The sequence below is a fragment of the Callospermophilus lateralis genome, chromosome 1 (assembly GCF_048772815.1).
Source record: "Callospermophilus lateralis isolate mCalLat2 chromosome 1, mCalLat2.hap1, whole genome shotgun sequence".
Lineage (NCBI taxonomy): Eukaryota > Metazoa > Chordata > Mammalia > Rodentia > Sciuridae > Callospermophilus > Callospermophilus lateralis.
The window spans coordinates 137,497,163-137,518,237 of record NC_135305.1 but is presented as its reverse complement, the minus strand read 5'-3'; the positions used below and the strand labels follow the sequence as shown (position 1 = coordinate 137,518,237).

Below are 21,075 nucleotides of genomic sequence, written 5' to 3'. Positions count from 1 at the left end.
GCCAGGAAATTAAGTTCCCCAGGGCCAGGGCAGTGCCCACAACCTGCAGCTTGGGGGATGCAGCAGGATTTTCATGCAGCCAGAAGAGCCATAATCAGATTCAGTGTGGAAATTAGATTTCCCAAGCAGAGGAGGTATGTCACACTGGACCACAGTGGGGGTGGGGTGAGGGGAGACGCCCTGTAGTGATTACCTAGTATATTTGCTGATCACATGTAGAAGGGCTCCTATGTGCAAGTGAACCCTTTGTGGGTTCTTCTGTATTAATAGGCCACCCTAGGCCAAGGGCAGGCCAGGACCAAGGCAGGGGCTTCTGAACAGGAGGTCCTGGGAGGATTAAGGGGTATGGGAGAGCTGACATAGGAGGCTAAGGGTCAGATTAAGGCAGGACACACTGGGGGGTCAAGGACATGGTGGGCAAGCAGATGGGGCTTGTGAGTATTCCAGTGATTGTCTTCCTCCATAAGAGGCCTGAACTACAGGGAACCACTTCTGGATCCCATGCCACAGACACCTGATCTCTGTGCACCCTTCGAGTCTTTGTTGTTCCTTGAGACTCGCATCTCCATGAGGACATAGGGATCAAGGGTGGACCCTAGGCTGAGATTTAGGGCAGTGCTCATTCTGGCCCCTTCTGTGCCTGACCTAAACTCCAGCTGCAGCCAAGTCTACCTGAATTGCAGATAGACCTAGGGGCAGTAAGGACCCACATCCTCTGGGGTCTCTGCAGCAACTGACCTGGGGCAACTCTGAGGGCCTAAGGCCCCAGGGCTGGGAGCTCCAGGCACAGAAGTGTGGGGGCTACCAGCATACAGTATCCTCTCCCTACATATTCAGCCTACCCACTTTATCTATGACAACAAAGCCCATGGAAGTTGAAGGGACTTGTCCCCTAAGATGTCTCATCAAGTAGGATCAAGCATGGTGATGGTGGCAGCCATTGCCTCTACTCCCTCCCCTGACAAATATTCAGCCTGCAAGGTGCACTATATGGCTCATCTTCACATTTCAAGGAGATAGGAGCAGTGTGGGGGTTATGAGGTCCCAGGCACATAGTTGAGCCCCACCTTTCTGTACTCTGGAGTTGGGTAGAGATAAAAGCATTCCTGAGGAGGGATCTGAAGCTCACTGCAAGGCTGAGACTAATCACAAACAAGCACAGGGCTTGGGAACCCCATTCCTACTAACATTCAGATGGCCTCACTGAGGCCCAGTCAGCAACAAGTGTCCTGACAGGCAGAGGGGCTGTAGCTGGGCAGGTGTAATAGTTACCATGCTGGCCATAGCCTGTGTGAACAGTGTCCTAGGCCTGGAACCCCCTCCCCACCCGCCACACACACACAGACGGTGGGTGGACCCCTTCTGCCAGGCCCCTCCATCACCATGGCAACACCCAGGCTTCTCTGGAAGGACAGAGTGTCTTTGTGTGACACAAAGCCCCTTTGAGGGGTAGTAGGGGTGCAGCCCCTAGAAGCCTATGGCCAGAAAGTCTCTGGGGAATAAGGGAGGCCCTGCTGGCCCAGCCTTTCTTCCCTGGTTTGCAAAGCTAAAGCAGCCATGGTGGGAATGCCTGATGATTAGGGGATGGATCAGGTACCATTTGCTCCAGCTACCCATAAAAAGGTTCCTGGGCTTCACAGCCCGGGAGATACAACAAAGGCCATGGGCCTACTCACTTTCTCACACATTCTTTTAACAAGGAATGATTTCTTACTTGATGATGGGAAAGACCTTTGCAGGGGGTACTTGTGCTTGATGAGAAACACCTAGGACTGGTTACAGGGACAGTGATGGGCTGGGAAATCAGTGGGAACTGGAAAGTAGGAAGTCATAGGCAGGTGAGCAGGCAGAGCCCAAGGCTGCAGGTAAGGTGGAGGGAGGTCTGGCATCAGGTCTGTTTGGGACTAATTACAGCATCTGGGCCCCACCCCAGCTCACTGTCCTCCTACTTCTCTTTGTCTTGGCACTTCCTGCTGTAGGGAACCCTCACTTTTCTGGCCTTCTCTGGGGAGAACATGGCCCATCCAGCTGTGCTGCCTGTAGCAAACTTGCTGGAGTCATAAACCCCAGGACAAGTCTAGACAAAAAGGAATCTCACCATGGACTGGCTTGATCCAGGGTCAGAGAAACAGAACTCTGGGGTCACTGCAGATCCTGGGCACCCCTTAGCATGGTAGCCCCATCTGCAATCCTACTCCACAGTTGAGGCAAGAGGTGGCTAGGCCACATTTCAGTAGATCTCTAGTCCTGGAGCCCTTCCCTGTCCTGGCCTAAGGGTCCCTACTCACCCTGACTGCTGCTGACGAGGCGCTTGGCAGTACCCCTACATGCTGGGCTCCCAGCCCGGGAGGCCCTCACCAAGTGACCTCAGTCTGACCCACAACAGCTTTGCTAACTAAGCTACTGGTGGAGGGTCACAGGTCCTAGTGGCAGCAGGAGGTGGCATTGGCCCCAGGAAAGATCTGTCCCTTTGTGTGCAAATGAGCCACCCCCAACCTGGCAATACCTCTGAGTCAGCAAGTGTTCTCTCCAGCTCCCACAGAGGCCACCACCTCATCTGTCCTGTCCTGATTTCCCCATTGGCATTTGTGCTATCTGCTGATGCCTGTAGACACCAGGATATGCCTGTGGAGACCCACTATTCAATAACACCCCATCAATCCTCCCCACAGCCTTGTGAGCACAGCCAGACTGCATAGGCTCACACAGGACAAAGTGTTGAAGTGTGCTCCAATTATTCCCAGCCAAGGGCCTCTTCCACCCAGGGAAGATGGGGATCTAGGTTGGATTGCCTACATCCTTCAAAAGGATGAAGGCAATCCAACCTAGATTGGATTGATAAGAATGAGGTGTGGGGAGGTAAGAATGAGGTGTGGGGAGGTCAGGACAGGTGCACATGCCTAACCCCAGCGACTCAGGAGGCTGAAGCAGAAGGATTTCAAGTTTGAGGCCAGCCTTGGCAACTTAGTGAAACCCTGTCTCAAAGAATAAAAATAGGACTGAGGATGTAGCTCAGTGGTAAAATATCTCTGGGTTCTATCACCAATACAAAAACAAAACAAAACCCTGTGACCCCAAAAGTGGGACTCCCCCTTTCCTGGTCCTACCCGCATAGGGACCACAAGCAAATTTGGTCAGACTTGGGAATAGCATGGAGAGACCTGGGCATAGCACTTTTGACTTTGTATCAGGAGGGTCCTCCAGCTGCCATGGCAGAGGCTGCAGTGGTGGAACTTTGGATATTTGGTTGTGGACGGATGGGAGGTTGGAGTGGGTAAATAAATGGGGAGTTCAGGATGACTATAGGAGTTTGGACCTGGACAGCTGAGGGAAGGAGCCCAGATCCTGCACTCCAGAGTGCAGATGGGGATGTGTTAGGCTAGAGAAACCAAGGACCCACTGGATATGGGCGACTCCAGAAGAGAGATTAAGGCTGGAGACAGAGAACCACTGTCAGATTCTGAGAGATAATGAGCTGCAGAAAACAAATGAACAAACCAACAATAACAACACCACAACCACCACCAACAAAAACCCCATAGCATCATGGCTGGATGTTGTGGTGCACACCTGTAATCCCAGCAGCTCAGGAGGCTGAGGCAGGAGGATCACAATTTCAAAGCCAACCTCAGCAACTTAGCAAGGCCCTATCTTAAGATATTAAAAAGGGCTGGGGATGTGGCTCAGTGGTTAAGTGCCCCTGGGTTTAATCTCTATAACCAACCAACAATAACAATAATAATAACAACAAAAAATCAACAACAACAAAAAAAAAAAAAAAAGAAAAAAGAAAAAAGAAAAAATTAGGGCTGGGGAGTGCTGGCCTGTAAATCATCCACAAGTCCTGAATTCAGTGTCCAGTACCACAAAACAAAACAACTCCTCCCCCAACAAAACAGCACCACTTCCTAATAGGCCTCCCTTTAACCTTTTTTTAAAATTTTTTGGGGGGTGGTTACTGGAGATTGAACTCAGGGGCACTTGTCCACTGAGCCACATTCCCACCCTTATTTTGTATTTTATTTAGAGACATGGTCTCATTGAGTTGCTTAATGCTCAATGTTGCTGAGGCTTACTTTAAACTCACGATCCTCCTGCCTCAGCCTCCCAAGCCACTGGGATAACAGGCGTGAGCCATTGTGCACCAGCTTTGCTTTAACATCTTTTAGAACAAGGAAATGACATTACTCTCCATGCCATCAGCTGTCATGGCTTTGGAAGGGACAGAAGCTAGAATACACTGAAAAGTCAGTCTTGGGAAGGCAACAGAGCTGCCATCATTTGGGGACAGTGACCTGTCCACCTGAAAGTCTAAAGACCCTCAGAGGAAAGGTGCTTCTCACCAAGCTCTTCCAGCTCAGCAAATCAGGGTAGCAGTTGGTACAAGATCTTGATCCAACCAGGAATGGTAGTCCATCCTATTGGGCAAGGTGGTTTTAGGTACCAAAGACCTGGGTCCCAAAACTCTGCTCTTACTCAGGGTCTTGTGTATATATGGCCTGTGGTAGCTGCTGCCAGGGCCCCAGGGGTACAGCACTTCCCTTCTAAAACCTGAGGTAGATGTTTCCATGCTGCTTACAATCCTGTGTCTCCTGGGTTCTGGAGCCAGTTCAGCTTAGAGTGCCCATGGCAATACACCAACCACCAGCAAATGAGCAAAGTCCTGCCTTTTATCTGCAAACAAGTAAGCAGAAATGGGCAGGGTACTCTCTCCACCCACCACCCAGGGCAGACTTCAGGCCCCGCAGTGTCCCCTCTGGCTCCCTCCCACACACATACCACAAGAGCCTTCTGGTAGCTGGATTTGTCTGTGTCCAGCTCCTGTCAAAAAAAAAAGGCATGAAGGGCTGAGGATACAGCTCATTTGATAGAGTGCTTGCCTTGCATGCACAAAGCCCTGAGTTCAATCCTGAGCACCCCCCCCCCGCACACACACACACACACACACACACACACACAAAAGGCAGGAAGCCAGGCATGGTAGCACATTCCTGTAATCTCAGCAACTTGGGAGGCCGAAGCAGAAGGATTGCAAGTTCAAGGCCAGCCCCAGCAACTTAGTGAAGGCCTAAAGCAACTTAATGAGACACTATCTCAAAAAATAAAAAGGGCTGGGGATGTGGATAAGCACCCCTGGGTTCAATCCCCAGTACAAAAAAAGGAAAAAAAAAAAAAGGCAGAAACATTACAGCAGGAAATACTATCAAGTCTGGAGATCTTCTCAAAGCTAACCACAGGTACATGTGGGTAACCACCCATATAGTCCCTGGTCATGCATGTATACAACACACAAATACATAGAGCACACCTATCCACAGGTACCCACAGATGCCCTCCCAGGTACAATACCTATGCACAGGAATTCATACCCATTTGAGGCCCTTCCTACTCCATGTGAAAATAGGTAGTAGATGGCCTGAAAGTCCTGACAGGCTTCTTGGTGGGAAGGGAGGACCAGGGCTTGGCCATGACAACTCCTTCTGAGTACTGGCATTCTGGGCAGACCTCTGTTGCTGTCCTGAACAATGGGCAAGGGTACCTCTTCTCTCAGAACCAGTCTGCAAGAAACCTCAGCCTCTGATCCCTGCCTCAGGGCCCTCAGTGACAGACTGATGTGGCTAGGCCCACAGATCCTGAGTTTGCAAAGGGAAAAACAAACAAATATCAATATCCAGTGCTTTGAACACCCTCCTGTTGTGGGTGAACTAAGAAAGCTGCCTCTCGCTGAATCACATTGAGCATATTTACTAGCACAGATATTGGGAGTTGAAGGTATATGCCCCTCAAAAGGCTAAAAAGACAGTGTTCAATGAAATGAGAATTGACCACAATGAAAAGGCATCATCGTAATCAGGAGCCCATGGAGATTTATAGAAAAACATGACAAAGGCAGCAAATTGCAGAGAGGATGCTGTAGAAGACCAGTATACAATGTCAGGAGTATACAATGTCAGGCAGAAGGCAGCAAATCAAGATGGCCTTCCAAACCTAGCAGAAAATGATACAGATGATAAAAGGTGGATGGCAGGAGATGTAACAGGAATTCCCAGAGTAAGGATGAGCTGAGAGGGTTTTACTGACCATAGAAACATGGCAGGGGGGTCATAGAAGAGGGAACCCTCATCATGTTGAAGTTGGACCCTGAGTTGAGGTGAGCTTTTTGTCCAGAAAAGGTGTTTCCATCCATTTCTGTTGCTAATAACATATTACCCAAGACTGGGTAAGTTATGAAGAGGTTTACTTTGGCCCATGATTCTGGTTCAAAGTTGAGGGGTCATATCTGATGATGGCCTTCTTAGCAGGGTCCTGAGGAGGCACAGAGCATCATATGGCAAGATGCAGGGAACACAAGAAAGCAAGCAGCCAAACTAGCTTTCATAGAAGACTCACTCTTAAGATAACTCATTAATCCATTAATCTACCAATCATGATTGGATTAATCCATTCATAAGGGTAGATCCCTAATCACCTCTTAAAAGGTCCTACCTAGTCCCACTTCTTAGTATTTCATAAAAGGTATTAAATTTCAGCACAAATTTTATTTGTTTTGGTTACTGGAGATTTAATCCAGGAGCAATTTACCACCAAGCTACATTTTTAGAGACAGGTCTCACTAAGTTGCTTAGGGCCTCGAAAGTTGCTGAGTTTGGCCTTGATCCTCCTTTTTCAGTCTCCAGAGCCACTGGGATTATCCGTGTGTGCCTGATTCAACATGAATTCTGGAGGATATAAACCATAGCAGAAGCTGAGGAAATCATGGGCATGTCTTTCTCCAGCATTTCATGATTCAGTCTCATCAAAGTCACATTTCTGTGATGTGTCTGCTTCATGATGTAGGGAGAAGGTCTGCCAGGTCCTGACCTGCCAACCTTGCTGAGGTCTGGGTCACTCTTTTTGCCAGGACGTCCACAGCCCTGGAGAAGACATTGACCACCCATGTTAGCTTCAGCATGGTTCCCACTGCCTGGCTCCTATATCTTACATCTCAGATGCTCTTTTATGGAAAGGAAAAGCTGATGCTTTGTTAAAAAAAACAAAATACCTTTCTTCTTTACTTTGAAATCTTCTCCTCACCCCAGGCTAGCCTCAAATCCCTGGATTCCAGTGATCCTCTTACCTTAGCCTTTCAAGCAGCAGGTGCTATAGGTATGTGCCATGGCACCAGCTAATACCTTGATGTCTTTAAGCAAGTTAACCTAGCTCCAAAATTCCTTAAGGAAACAACATGATGAAGTTCTGGATTTCAGGGTCATAATTCTATCATTCCCTCTGAATGGCTTTCCCTCTGGAGGCAGTGAATATGTCTCACCTGGAATCCTGGACACTAAGAAAGCAGTTTTGCTTTAAGAACCAAAAGAAGAAGAAAAACTCCAGGATCTATAAGGCCTGAAAAAAATGGGATCCTGTGCTTGTACTGCTGGATTTAAATCTGGGGGTGGTCACCATTATGATTTGGTAAGAAGTACCCAGCTTGGGCATTAAGGCAACATTCTTCTAGGGAACAACTGCTGAGACAAGGAACTGATTCTTCCAGCAAGACTCTAGGATTCTGAATTTATCAAGACAGCTTTGGTTGTCTGAAACAGGTCGCTGTCAACTGACCATGGGAGCATTTTTATTATCCTGGGAAATCAGGATTGATGATTGCAACACATTAAGTGTGAATTCAAGAAATATAAAACAAGATCCAACCAAGTCAAAAAATAACCAAACAACAAAGTAAAACAAAAAATTCTCTTGTTCTGGCATGTCTTTTCTTTGTATTTTAAAATAAAACACTGGTAAGAGAATATTATAAAGCAACTATGTGGGCTGGGGATATAGCTCAGTTGCTAGAGTGCTTGCCTTGTATGCACAAGACCCTAGGTTCAATCCCCAGTACCAAATTAAAAAAAAAAAAATTATGAGCTAACAAATTACATAACCTTGATAAAATGGATAAATTCTTACAAACACACAATCTACCATGACTGAATTGTGAAGAAACAGAAAAACTTCAATATAATAGTCCTCCTTTATCTGTGCATAATACGTTCCAAACCCCCATGAATGCCTGAAACCACAGATAGTAGTACCCTATTTTTTACTGTTTATATATATGCATGTACACACACATATATGTGTACATATATATCAATGATAAAGTTTAACATAAAATAGTCACAGCAAGAGGTTAACAGTAACTGATAACATTGAGCAATTACACTGTAATAAAATTTATGTGAATGTGGTCTCTCTCAAAATACCTTTTTTTTTAAGACATACTTAAAAATGGTGTACAATTTAAAACTTATGAATTGTTTACTTCTGCAACTTTCCATTTAATATTTTCAGAACGAGGCTGACCACAAGTAACTGAAGCTGCAGAAAACACAGCTGTGAGCTGCACATGGTGGTGCATGCCTAAAGTTCCACCTAATTGGGAAGCTGAGGCAGAAGGATCATGAGTTCAAGGTCAGCCTCAGCAACTTACTGAGACCCTGTCTCAAAAAAGTTTAAAAAAGGCTGGGGAATGTAGCTCTGCGCTAAAGCACTCCTGGGTTCAATCCCCAGTACAATGCTTGCCTCCCATGCACAAGGCCCTGGGTTCAATCCCCAGCACCACACACACACACACACAAAAAAAATCTAAATTTTCCTTGAGTGCCATCTGGAAAGGTGGTCTGGGTCGGGGAAACAAGGCCACCTTGGCCTCTATGGAATTTCAGGCCAGAACTAGGCACCAGTTGGCACAGTATCTGGCACATAGCAGGTGCTCAATTTGTTTTTGCTGCACTGAGGAAGCAGGGAAAAGTAGAGAACAGTGCCCAGACCAGCAAAGCAGTGCGGTTCCTGTGTTTAAGAATCGGAGTTTGTTCCCTGCATTGACACAGATTTTTGCAGAAAACTCCAGAAATGTCAGGAGAAAGACTGCTTTGGGCTGCAGCAGGCTCAGAAGGCGATGCCTTGGGATCTCCACATTTAGAAAGATGGGGAAGGGGAACAACTGCTGAGACAAGGAACTGATAGGCAGTCAGCAGAGTTAATTAAGATGGCTGAGACTTAGATAAAAAGTGAGATGGCAGTGTCACAGGAACCTGCACGGTTTTTATACTGAAGGCAATGAGAACCTCAAGATGGTATTAAGAGGGAAGATCAATTAAATATTTGCTGAAAGAGTGGACAAAAGAAACATGTCCAATGCAGGAACTTCCATGGCTCCAGCAGAAGAAGACCCCACCAGGTGTGAGGAAGGGGATGGGGACACTTCCTTCACTCCTACCCATCCCTGCTCAAGCCTGCTGTCCTCATCTTACCAGTGGTGGCTCTGGGAGGTCATCCCCATCAACAGGGGTGGGGAGGCTCTGAGTACGCTGGAGCCAAGTTACCAGGAACAAGAAGACTGCTATATTACACAATGAACCCCAAGGATCATGGCCCAAGGCTCTTCCAGGGCACAGGCTGTCTGGGCTATCATCACAGATGCCTTCTCCTCTACACCATGCTTAGCTACTCTGGAAATCCCTGGGTCTGAAAAGACATAAGTCTGTGACTACAAGGCTTAATTTAAAATTAACCAATGCCTGTTTCATAGGTTTGATAAATAAATATCTGGAATTATTACTCCGAGCACAAAATACTCAGTGAATTAGTTTCCTTAAAAACAATAGCTCCCGGGCTGGGGATGTGGCTCAAGCGGTAGCGCGCTCGCCTGGCATGCATGCGGCCCGGGTTTGATCCTCAGCACCACATACAAACAAAGATGCTGTATCCGCCGAAAACTAAAAAATAAATATTAAAAAAAAATTCTCTCTCCCTCTCTCTTTAAACACAACAACAACAACAACAACAACAAATAGCTCCCTGTAGATGATGGGAAAATGCCAAAGAAATATGAAGACTGGAAAGGGCCCACTCGCTGTGAGGCCCAAGAGGGAAGATGGTCTTAGTCTCATGCAAAGCCCTGGTCCCAAGCCAGGACTTAGGCTGCAGTGGTCAGGATAGCTGGGTGGAAGCCCCAGCAGAAGGTAGGTAGTTTTGGCATGCTCATCTTCTCCAGGGTCCTGAATAGCAATGATCCCCACCCCTATCTTCTCCAGGTGGGAAGGACCAGGTGAAGCTTATAGTCTATACTGGCTGGCGGAGGGGGGGGGTCCCAGAAATGCCATGGCTAAGGGGCTGCCATCTCCCAGTGCGTTCAGCAAAGTCCCCTCCCCAGCAATCCCTGTTCTCAGAAGGCACAGTATTTGGCCCAGGGTGCTTAGCATCTTCCTTCTTCCTATCTCTGCACAAGGGGCCTGATCCTCCAATCATCTGCTCACTTCCTTCCTCTGCATCCCTTATCTATCTCCTCTGGCACTCTTGTCTCCCCCCATATCCCACATCTCCCTGTCCCCTCATTTCCCCCTGCTTCCCTCCATCACCTATATTCCTCTACCCTTTCCTTGACTGCATCCCACCCTGTCCCCACTCTTGCTTCCCCCTCAACCCTGTCAGATGTCTGGGCAGTTTCCAGCATCCCACTCTCACTAATGGTGAATGGACTGAAGAGCTCATGGCATGTTTTGAGGGGTACAGCTAACCCCCTGAGCAGAATCCTGGAGCCCCTACCCTAACATAGGCCTCTGCAAGGAAATAAGAGGAGCTGAGGGGCCTCTAGATATGTATACAGTAGACTTAGCTCTAAGGCTGCTACCCTGACTGCCAGGGTCCATCAATGACTCACCTGGGAGGTGGTCATATGCAGGGATGCTAGCACTACCAGACCTCTGACTCTCAAGGGGTCTGTGCTGGGGGTGAGGAAGGGTCCATGACTAGGAGACCAGGTGGTAGAGTCATAAACAGAGAGGAAGGCCCCAGCACCTACTCAGCTCTGTGCCTATGGTAGGTTCTGTGGGGACCAGTCCCAGACCCAGGATAGTCTAGGTTCCTAAAGACCTACCCTGTGTGGTCTTTGAGGCAGGCTCTATAAGGACCAGGATGGGGACCGGGACCAGGACTGTGACCAGGCCCAGGCCCAGACCCAAAATGGCCTGGGTTCCTAAAGACCTACTGTGTGATGTCTGACACACTCAGTAGGGATCAGTTTCAGGTCCAAGGCAGCCTGGGTATCTTGATGTAGTACTAGAAGTGCTGTCACCTCATACATGCCTGCCAGGGGATTTAGGCTCCCATTTTATAGGTGAGGAACAGTGGGTGGAGAGAGGGCTCCTAGCTGGCAGTATGGTTCTCTAGATTGTTTTCCCAGAAAGACTCATCTTCTCTGCAGGTTCCAGAATAGGCTCTATTTGCAGAGGTAGACCTGGATGTCGCTGGCACTGGTCACAGGCTATGCTCCTAGGCTTCACTGGTGTGTGATCCTCCCTTCCAAGGCACTGACTACAGCAGACACATTGCCTGCCTTGCCAGGACCTCAAGGTTCAAGTTCAAGTTGTTCAAATACATAAAAGTGGCTTGGGGCATAAGATGTTTATTGCAGCATCCCTAACGATGAAGAAGAAATGGCAACATTTTGAATGTCCATGATGGGATAAAGGACAAATTTCACAAGCCCTTTGGGGAAAATGCAAGGGACAAGGGGGAACAAGTCAGGAGTGTTAAGGAGAGGCAGGCCCAATACCATGGGGCACATGGGTAGAGAGAGGGAAACCTATCCCCTTCCCACTCATATTTGCCACTCATCTAGACATTAGCAATAGGAAATGTCAATGAGGGGACACTAGGGAACTAGGAACCCAACCCACATCATTCTTAAACACCGCATGGCAGTGGTAGTGCACACTGGTAATCCCAGTGACTTAAGAGGCTGAGGCAGGAGGATTGCTAGTTTGAAGCCAGTCTCAGCAATACAATGAGGCCCTAAGCAACTTAATGAGACCCCCACCTCAAAATTTAAAAAATCAAAATGGCTGGGGGATGTCGCTCAGTGGTTTAGCACCCTAGCTTCGATCTCCAGTACTAATCAACCAACCAACCAATCAACCAACCAACAAAACAACAAAAAAAACCACAAGGCAGAGTGTGGCTTAATGGTAAAGTAACTGTTCTACTACACATAAGACCCTGAGTATGATTCCCACCAGTACAAAATAAAATGAAAATAAAAACCATACGGTAAAGGACAGGCAGTGCTGGGTTGTGGACATATGCAAGTATGTCTTTTCCTTACTTTTCTGTGTTTTCTACATTTTCCAGCACATACAGATCTACTATTAAAAATTAAAGGCAAAAAGAGGGATGCTGGCACCTCAGACACTTGGTCTCTTGTCAGCTAGCCTCTTTGTCTCTTGGGCACACCCAGGAGAGCCTGGCTCACCTAGATGTGGATAATAGAAGGCACATCTTGGCATCACAAGACTCAGGGCTTGGTGTAGGAGGTGGATCATCTGAGAAGGAAGACCTGCTTTGTGAAGGCTGGGCCTTGCCTGGGCCTGAGATTCCTCTGCCTACATAATTCTAGATTCCTCAGTGGTCCAGGCATCAGTTTTCCTATCTGTATACTCAAGCCCCTTTAGGGACTGTGGCCAAGATCCTGACCAGCTGGGATGAGCCCTGAGGGCATGTAGCACCTCCCTCCAGGGCACAAAGGACAGCCTCAGGGAAGACACAGCAGGGAGCCATCTCTGCAGACTCATTATCTCACAAAATGCAGAGGGAAGCAAGTACTTTCAGACTCTGGAATGGCCTAATAAGAATTTGAAGGAAAGTGAAAGTATTTTGAATATAAAAAGTTTAACTAAAGACCTATTGGCCAACTCAGAGCTGCAAAGTGTCAAGATCAGGTCAGTTCTGCCCACCCACCCACCCACCAAAAAAAAAAAAAAAAAAAAATTAGGAATCAGAATCCCCAAGTCTGAGCTGCTGAGGGGCATTCCACAGAGGCGTTCTTACCGGACAGAGCTGAGCTGATGACTGCTGGCCCCCGCAGCTGAGGGTCAGGCCTGGAAAAAGGGTACCCAAGCCTGAGAGAAGGAAGGCACTTCACTCAGCCTGAGTCCAGAGGCATTCATGAGCAGATCCCCTAGGACATTCCTGGTAGGGAACAGCTAGAAGGTGACTATAGTCAGAATGACTGTATGAGGTCCAAGGGAAGGGCACAAGGAGTAAAGGAAGCTCTGCAGAAGACAACAATGAGGCTGGGGGCCTATAAACACGGGGGGGTGGGTGGGGGTTGTGGACACCAAAATAGCTATCTGGTGGCAGCATATGAAGACTGCCCAGGAGAGCCCTCAGGCAGAGAACACAGCTAGGTCACCTCATCTGATGGCCTGGACACTATAGGCCTTGCCATTCTTACAACATAGGCCATACCACTAGTCACAAATCATACTGAGAAAGGGATGGCAAGGTGAAGTACCTGGCTAGCCTATACTAGGCTCTCCAGTCATGCAGGCAAGGTTCTTATGTGGCAGCCAGATCAACTGAATTGTCCACCAGCCCTTGTGGCTGGGACACATATAGAGCATGAGTGAGGGAAGTGCCTCTACCTTGAATCATGAAGATGCCAAAGTTGGTGATCCCTGAAGATGAGGCCAACTGGCTTAACACCCCCCAACTCCCAGCATGACAAAGCTGCTTGGTCAAGGGGTGCCCCCAGGTGAAAGGTCATATAAGCTGATATCAGGAGGCTCAAGCTCCTCAGGGATGGCTCAGGGATTGGGGACCCTGGGGGCCTGCAATGACCCTAACAGTAGCCAGAATGTGGTATCTAAAGGCTAGACACCTACAAAGAGGTCCAGGTAACATTCTGGGCTTCTAGGGAGGGTCCTATCACAACAAGGACCAAGTCCCCTGCTCTTGGTCAATGGGCCCCAAGTATACCACAACCTATGCAAGGAGGGTCAGCCTGCTTAAGCAGCATGAGTTTCAAGGGAGTCCCATAGAGATCTCAGGGAGGGGAGCTTGCAGTAGTTCAACACACATTCAAAGAAACACGCAGAACAACCAAAACATTGAGAATAAAGACTGATGGCATGGAGTCTCCCTTACTTGGTCTTTTAGTTAAAAAGTAACAAGCAAACCTGGGCCTGATGTGGCTGCGATGGCCAATGTTGGGCATGGAGCTCAGGGAGTGTAGGGACTGTCTGTAACTAGGGACTGCCTGCGTGTCACCAGTGATAGCAAACCTGAGGACATAAGGACATCAAAACATTTCCAACTTCTAGTGATATTAGGCAATAAATGGTTCATATGCAACAGGAAAAACTAAACTAAACTCTCACCTGATGTTTATGTAAAAAAAAATTCTAGATGGATTAAATGCTAAGTGTTAAGAACTAAAGTAGAAACATCTACTAGAAGAGAAGACTAACATGTATTTATCTGGCTACATGCTGAGGAGGACTATACACAGAGTGATGGAACAACTAAAGAAAGGGAAAAAAATCCAACATTTTGCTACAAAGTATGAAAAATTTCTGAACATCAAAAACTGTCAAAAACAAAAATTAAAAAGCTGAGAAAAAATATTCAGCAGGCAGGGAGATAAGCAAATAATTAATATCTTTAATATAGAAAGGCTCATATTAAGGGCTAAGAAATTCATCAAGACCCCAGGAGAAACCCAGCACAGGGACAGGCTGGGCTGGGTGCCTGTTTCTGAGAGGGAATACCAGGGCTGGCCCCCACCAGCCCTTGTCACCTAGGCCTGGCATCAGCATATGCCAACCCATCACATGGCCCTCCAGCTCTCCATCCCCAGGAAGCTCCACTCACCATCTCACAATCCCACAGTTAGCCACTGCTTCCCTGTTTGATATCCATCTTCTCAGCCAGTCTGGGAGCTTCTCAAGGGTGGGGCTGGGCCTGGTGGGGTTGCCATGCCCAATGTTGGGCATGGGGCTCAGGGAGTGGGAGATGTTATCAAAGCTGAGTGTAGGACACACATGTGTGTTTATATCAGTCCCTATCTCAACTTAGCTTTGATGTCTCCCTCCTATCTCCTTCCTGGTTATGGGCAGAACTATATCCTGGGGCCCAGCAGAACAGGGAACCAATAAGTATGGGCCTGGCTTCTACTTGCTAGTCTGTGAAATGTGGTCCACTACAAATGCCATCACATTCATCTAATGCCTAGGTCGGACATGAATAATCAATCACAACACTCCATGGACAGAGTAGAGGCAAAGAGAAAAAAGAAAAAGAGGGGGAGAAAGAGAGAAAGAGACAGAGCAATAGATATGAGGAGAAGACCAGGAATTGGAAGCAGGAAAAGAGATAGAGGGACAGGAAAGGAGTGAGCAATGGCAGGAAAATCAGGTGATAAGGGCCAGGTAGCCTTGGATATGTTTAGCTCCCGCTATGTTACTAGAGATGACATCTGACCTGGCCTCCCTAAGAAGTTAAGGGGGATGGGAGCCACTCTCTCCTCATGCTGTTGTCTCCAGTCACTGTTACCTTCTGTCACAAGCAATGTTATGTCCCAAGTCCTGGACACAGCCTGAGCCTCTTCTTCCCAGAATCCCCTGTATGGGTCAATGGCCTGAGCACTGAAATACTTGGCCAGATACTGGTTCTCCCACACAGGAGTCAGCAACAGACTTAGCTCCTCCCAGGCTGACCTGGGCTGGCCTGGTCAGCAACTTCCCACACCCAAGGTCCTTGGGAACAAGAAATGAGAAACCAGACCTCTCTCTCTCCCTTCCCCTACATCCCTTTGTACAGAACACTCAGACACCCAAAGACCTAGGGGTTCCTGGGTCTGCTGCTACCACCTTCTCCCAAGCACAGTACCAGTGGGCAAGTCTTCCACACTGGGTGATAAGTGTCACTAAGAATCCACAGGGCTGTCATTAGTTGAGCCTCCCAAGACAGCACTAGGTAGGGAAATGGGCAGATAGCTAGCTGGGAACTGGGCATCTGTACTGAAGGAACAAGAGTAACTAGGAATACTTTTTGTAACCAATCACCCATTCTGCCCAACAGCAACTATCACAGCAGTATTCTTGACAGGGTGTCAGGTGCCATCAGGGAGTCCCTTCTATTCAAAAGGTATAGGGGACATAATTATCACTCAGTCTTCCAATCTGTTGTATCTTCCCAGTACCACATCTCAGTGAGCTATAATTAACAGATGAACTCAAAACACAGATAACACCACTGGCAGGGGCCAGCACATATAACCCCCAGCTGTGCTCAGAGCAGGATATCATTTGCTAGGGCTAGAAGTGTTGGTCAGTGGTTCAGTACCCCTGGGTTCAATCCCTGGTTTGAAAACCAAAAAACAAAAAGAAGGAAAGAAGGAAAGAAGGAAAGAAAGAAAGAAAGAAAGAAAGAAAGAAAGAATATCATTGCTAGAATTGTCTACAGTTGTTCTTGCTCTACAATGGCAGAGTAATGTGGCTGTGACAGAGACCACAAAACTTGAAAAACTGCAATATTCATTATTTGCCTCTTTCAGACAAAGTCTGTGGAAGCTGTCCTTGAGGCCCATCAGCTATGACCAGCCAGGTGCTCCAATCTCCTAGGAGCTACCCTGAGATGAACACAAGGCTGGGCTGGCTGTGCTGACACCAGACTGCAATGGCTGGTGTCCAAGCCAAACTGGATGGGGATCAGAACCAGCTAATGTCCTAATCAATACTTACCATCAATCTGGTAGGCTGGGTCCACCAGAGGGTTGTCCTCAAGTCAGACATCAAACTGGTGGCTGCTGCCCACATTGGGACCATTAGGAAATCCAGCAGGGGTTGCCATATCCAGCCTTTACACAAAAGGTTATAAAGCTCAACCAAGGTAAAGATGACCAGGATGGATGACAGTGCCCATCCATTCTCTGTTGACCACACCTGCCAGGTTCAGCAAGACTATGCTGTCCTGTGTGGGAAACAGATATGCTCAGGCCAATCCCAGGCCACTTACCTGTCTCTATGGGAGATCAGCATGTCCTAATGCCCATCCTGTGGACTCTGGCTCCTGCAGAGAAACCAGAGGGCACTGTTTAACGCTACCCCGGCTAGGGTGAATTCCTTCTGGATTAAGATGTAATGGTCCAGATTATCTCCAAATCAGAATGATGTCATTCTGAACCCTAAGGTCATCCTGCAGTGCTCCTGACTCATAACCACACACTTGTGTGCACTTTCTTGTCCCAATGTCGCTGGCACCTAGTTTATATCAAGTCAACTTCTCTTTCCTTTCTTCCACCCTTCCTTCCTTCTTTCCTTCCTTCCTTTCCTTCTTTTCCCTCTGTAGCACTGGGGATCAAACCCAGGGCCTCATGCATACTAGTAGGCACTCTACCACTCAGCTATATTCCCAGCCCCTCTTGTATTTCTAACATTGTTGAGAGTTCAGAGGTGTGGACTGATAGTGACCTCTTTTCCCCTTCCAGAAGGCTGGGCTCATTTTATCCTGATAAGAAGCATAAAGAGAGAAGTCCCGCACAAGAGACAGGACCACAGTTCTGGTGGCCTACTCAGGTGTTCACAATTCCTCCACCAGCATGGCCCTGGTCCTTCTACCCTAGAGTCCACTCCTGTACTATGGAATAGTATCTGCCTCTCCTGATGCTCCCAGAGGCCAGCCCAGATCTTTTGTTCTCCCAAATAGGCAGCAGCTCCCCAGTCCATAAGATACCAGTGGCAGGTAGGCTACTGATCCCAGAACTATGTTCAAGTGCAACCTGGGACCTGGCTCTTGGGTGACCACATTGTATGGAGCCAAGATGGGGACAAGGTGGCACCTGTCCCTCACATAGGCCACAGCTCACAGTCCTGGAACCACACACTTCCTGTCTCAGCCAACAGCCTGGGGACACATTCCCTCTCATTATATCCATACCTGGAGACTGCCAAAGCACCCATGTTGTAAAAATGAGAACCAGAATGGCATAGACAGGCAGGGAGGGATGGCCTTGGTTGGGAAGCACTTTTTTCTACCTGAGTGGAGGGTATTGGGAAGCCATGTCTGAGGAGAAAGCTGGTAATGATGGGAGTTCTTTTGCCTCTGCTCTATGGTATTTTCCAGATTGTTCTGAGTCTCTACCCAACCTGTGTGGATGTGATCTATTTGGGTGTGCCAAGGATGACATTCCCTGTCCACAACAGCCTCTTCATCATGGGGAAGAACTTTGTGTAGGAGTGGGAACAGGCCATGGGTCAGGGCAGGAACATTAGGGGTTAGGGGATTAGGACCTGGAAGTCAGAGGCAGGAACAAACTGGGGCTCCACGCTGGTGCATGCTCATGTGCACAATTAGTGTGCATCTGTGTATAGACCAGCCTGGAAGGACTTATCTGGAAGCAGCAGGTAGGCATGGTTTAGGGCTAGCCCCTAATACCCTCCACCCAAGTAGATAAAAATGCTGCTCCTATCCTGAGGTCTGAGGCTCAGGAATCCTTCCTCTCAATATGACATCTCTGGGACACATTTGCTTTTAGTTTAAATATTCACAACAATTTTGTCCCACAAAGAACTGTGTGAATTTGTCATCAACCTTGATATCTTACAGTCTCTCCTCAGGACTTGCCATGTGTCGCTGTTTTGTGCAATGCAGGTTGTCTGCCAACATCTCACTGATTCCTCCTAGGTGCCTGAGTAGAGCTAACACCTCATTTTATAGATGATGAAACCAGGTCCAGGACAGAAAGTGATTAGACCAACATCTGAGCTCAGATCTTCCTGTCTCCAGAGTTCCCCATAATTTCTACCCAGCTGGGGATGGCACGTCCTCAAGAAGAATGGGGCTCCTGCCTTGCAAGGTGCCTCAGAGGTGGTGGTGGGAGCAGTGGTAGGGAAGAAGGGACTGTGGAGGCAGAATAGTGGTAGCCAGAAGGAATGTGTCTCAGTCTTAAGCGTGTCCTTGTCATAGTGGCTTCATACAGGTGAGGTCAAGGCAAAATGATTGTAGCCAGCTTGCTGGAAGCCCTGAGGCAGTAGATGGATGGAGGAAGTGATTTAAGAAGTGACAGGACAGAGATATGAAGATAGATCTAATGATGAGAATTGTGACAAGTGGGTAGGAGATACCCATTTGAGAAGACCCTTTCAACACTCCTTGAGGCTAGTCTATAGGCTCAGGGGTCATCCATCTGGTCAGGGACTCAGAAACAGGAATCTTGTAGCTAGGAGAGCCACCAACCTTGTCAGATGGTTCATCCATAGGTTGGCCTGGTCCTATCCTTACCATGGCCACTCCATGCTGGGACTCCCCACCAAACTTCCTAGTTACAACCAAGCCCTGGGGTACTACAAGCCCCTGCCCACTCCCCACAGAACCACCTCCAGTCCTGGGAAGGTCTACAGCTCTGATGTAGTATCTGTGGCCCAAACAGAAGACACAGACTAGGGCATGAGCTCAGCCCAGGCTGCAAGGACCAGTCATGCAACCAGACCATGAGCTACAAGTCCTAAGAATATGAACTTCATGAGGCAGTTCCTATGGTCACAAGCTGAGTCCTCGGTGGGGACAGGATCTGGATTGGGCATGCTAGGCACGCGGCTTGGGGCCCATGGCCCAGTGAGATCAGATAGGTCTGAGAACTTGCTTTATATGGCTGCAGTGTGAACTTGGTAGGCTATAGCCCTAGACAGATCTCCTCCAAACCTGCTCTGTGAGCAGAGGTGGAACTGAATACAAGTAGCTGGGGATATGTTCTTCCAGAAACCAAGGTGGGCATATTTATGGACCACACCTTGGCCACCACTGAACAGGGGAGATTCATGTTTCCCAATGACAATGGTGTCCACCATAGCAAAACCAATGTGTTCCTCTAGGCAGCTACCACCCTGAGAACATCATGAGGTCACTGAGGTACAACCCATGCCTGTACCCTGCTGTGGTGACAGGACCAGGCTTGGGAAAGTGGCTGGGATGCATGTCTGAAAGAGGCCTTTCAGGGCCATGCAAGCACAGGGCTCCATTTTTCACTGTTCCCACCATTTGGCCCTGGAGTCTACATCCAAGTGTAAGGGGCACCAAGGGGCACCAAGGGGCTTGCCCCATGATCTCTGGCTCTTTTCCAGATCCACATTCTTGACAAGTAGCCCAGAGGAAGCAGAGCTTTGGCCTCCCAGGTGGGCACCTCAGGAAGGGTTCTAGCCCTTAGAAGGAGACTGAGTGAAGATGGTCTTGTCTGCCATGACCATGGTCCCAGCTGCCCTCTGGAGGCCATGGCTGGCCCCTAGTTGCTTTGCAAGATGTCAGCAGCCCCTCACTGAGCAGAAGCAGTGAAAAGGGCCAGTGAATGACTCAGTGGAGAAAGGAAGACACTTGTGTGTGTGTGTATGTTTGCCAATTCTGAAAATATCTTCTCAACCTGAAACAGGCTGATAGATGAGCTCCTTAGCTGGAAGGTCCACAAAGGGATCTCTGACCCTCTTTCTTCCTAATTCTGGGGTTCTTACAGAGTGGCCTAAAACCTCATCCTGACCTTAATGAAAGCCTGTTGTAAAAGAACATAAATTGTCTCTCAACAGGAGTTACTGTCTGGAAGTCTCCAGACTTTCTTGTGGCCTACCTGGTCTCTTGCAGTGCTGCCTCAGGGATTCCTCCATTCTCCATTCCTGGCAGAGTGGGCCTTGACGCCAACTGAAATTCTGCCCCCTCCCCCTGTGTTAGAGAATATGACAGATGTGGGGGCTGGCCAGACATGCCTGGTATCCTTGGCATAGCTCCTGGCTCCTCCTTGCAGGGTATCTCATTACTTCTGCTCCCACTCCAGGCTTGCCTTGTGCCCCCTAGGCCTCTTGGTGTGAAATGAACTCACCCTGAGTCCTTGTGAAGCACAAACAGAGCTGCAGCCCCATTCTCATGAGGGAGGTTGAGAAATGCAAAGGGCCTCTGGGACTTGGAAGATATTTGAAGGTCCACCTCTAGAGGGGGTGTCAGAGCTAACATAGGGAACCAAGCAGTCTGATTGTGACAGGTGGTGGGAACAAAACAGAATTTAAGCAGGACAAAGGGCTAAATGGAGTTCCAGCTTTGGATAGCAGGTCCTCGGGTCTACACAAATCCCAAAGGCAGTCCAGCTAGAAAAACCCAGGAGGAGGCTGTTCTCAGGATCACCCTCCTCACCAATTTTGGACTTGAGTTCTTGTGCTTAGTAAATACTCTGTGCTCAGTCATATGCGGGGCCCTGGTGCACCCCAAACAGAA

General features: G+C 48.3%; 1 protein-coding gene across 6 annotated transcripts in view; it reads right to left on the bottom strand.

Moving 5' to 3' along the window:
- Arvcf (ARVCF delta catenin family member) overlaps positions 1–21,075 on the bottom strand; it is a 49,355-nt gene that overhangs the window by 26,662 nt on the left and 1,618 nt on the right. For 3 of the 6 annotated variants that reach the window (XM_076857238.1, XM_076857456.1, XM_076857573.1), the window contains exon 2: positions 16,840–16,893. The exons of 2 other annotated variants lie outside the window; for them this stretch is intronic. The gene's annotated coding sequence lies outside the window, so the exon portion shown is untranslated. Of the gene's footprint in view, positions 1–16,565; positions 16,647–16,839; positions 16,894–21,075 lie in introns of those variants that run through there. One more of the 6 variants, XM_076857373.1, reaches the window with a different exon arrangement.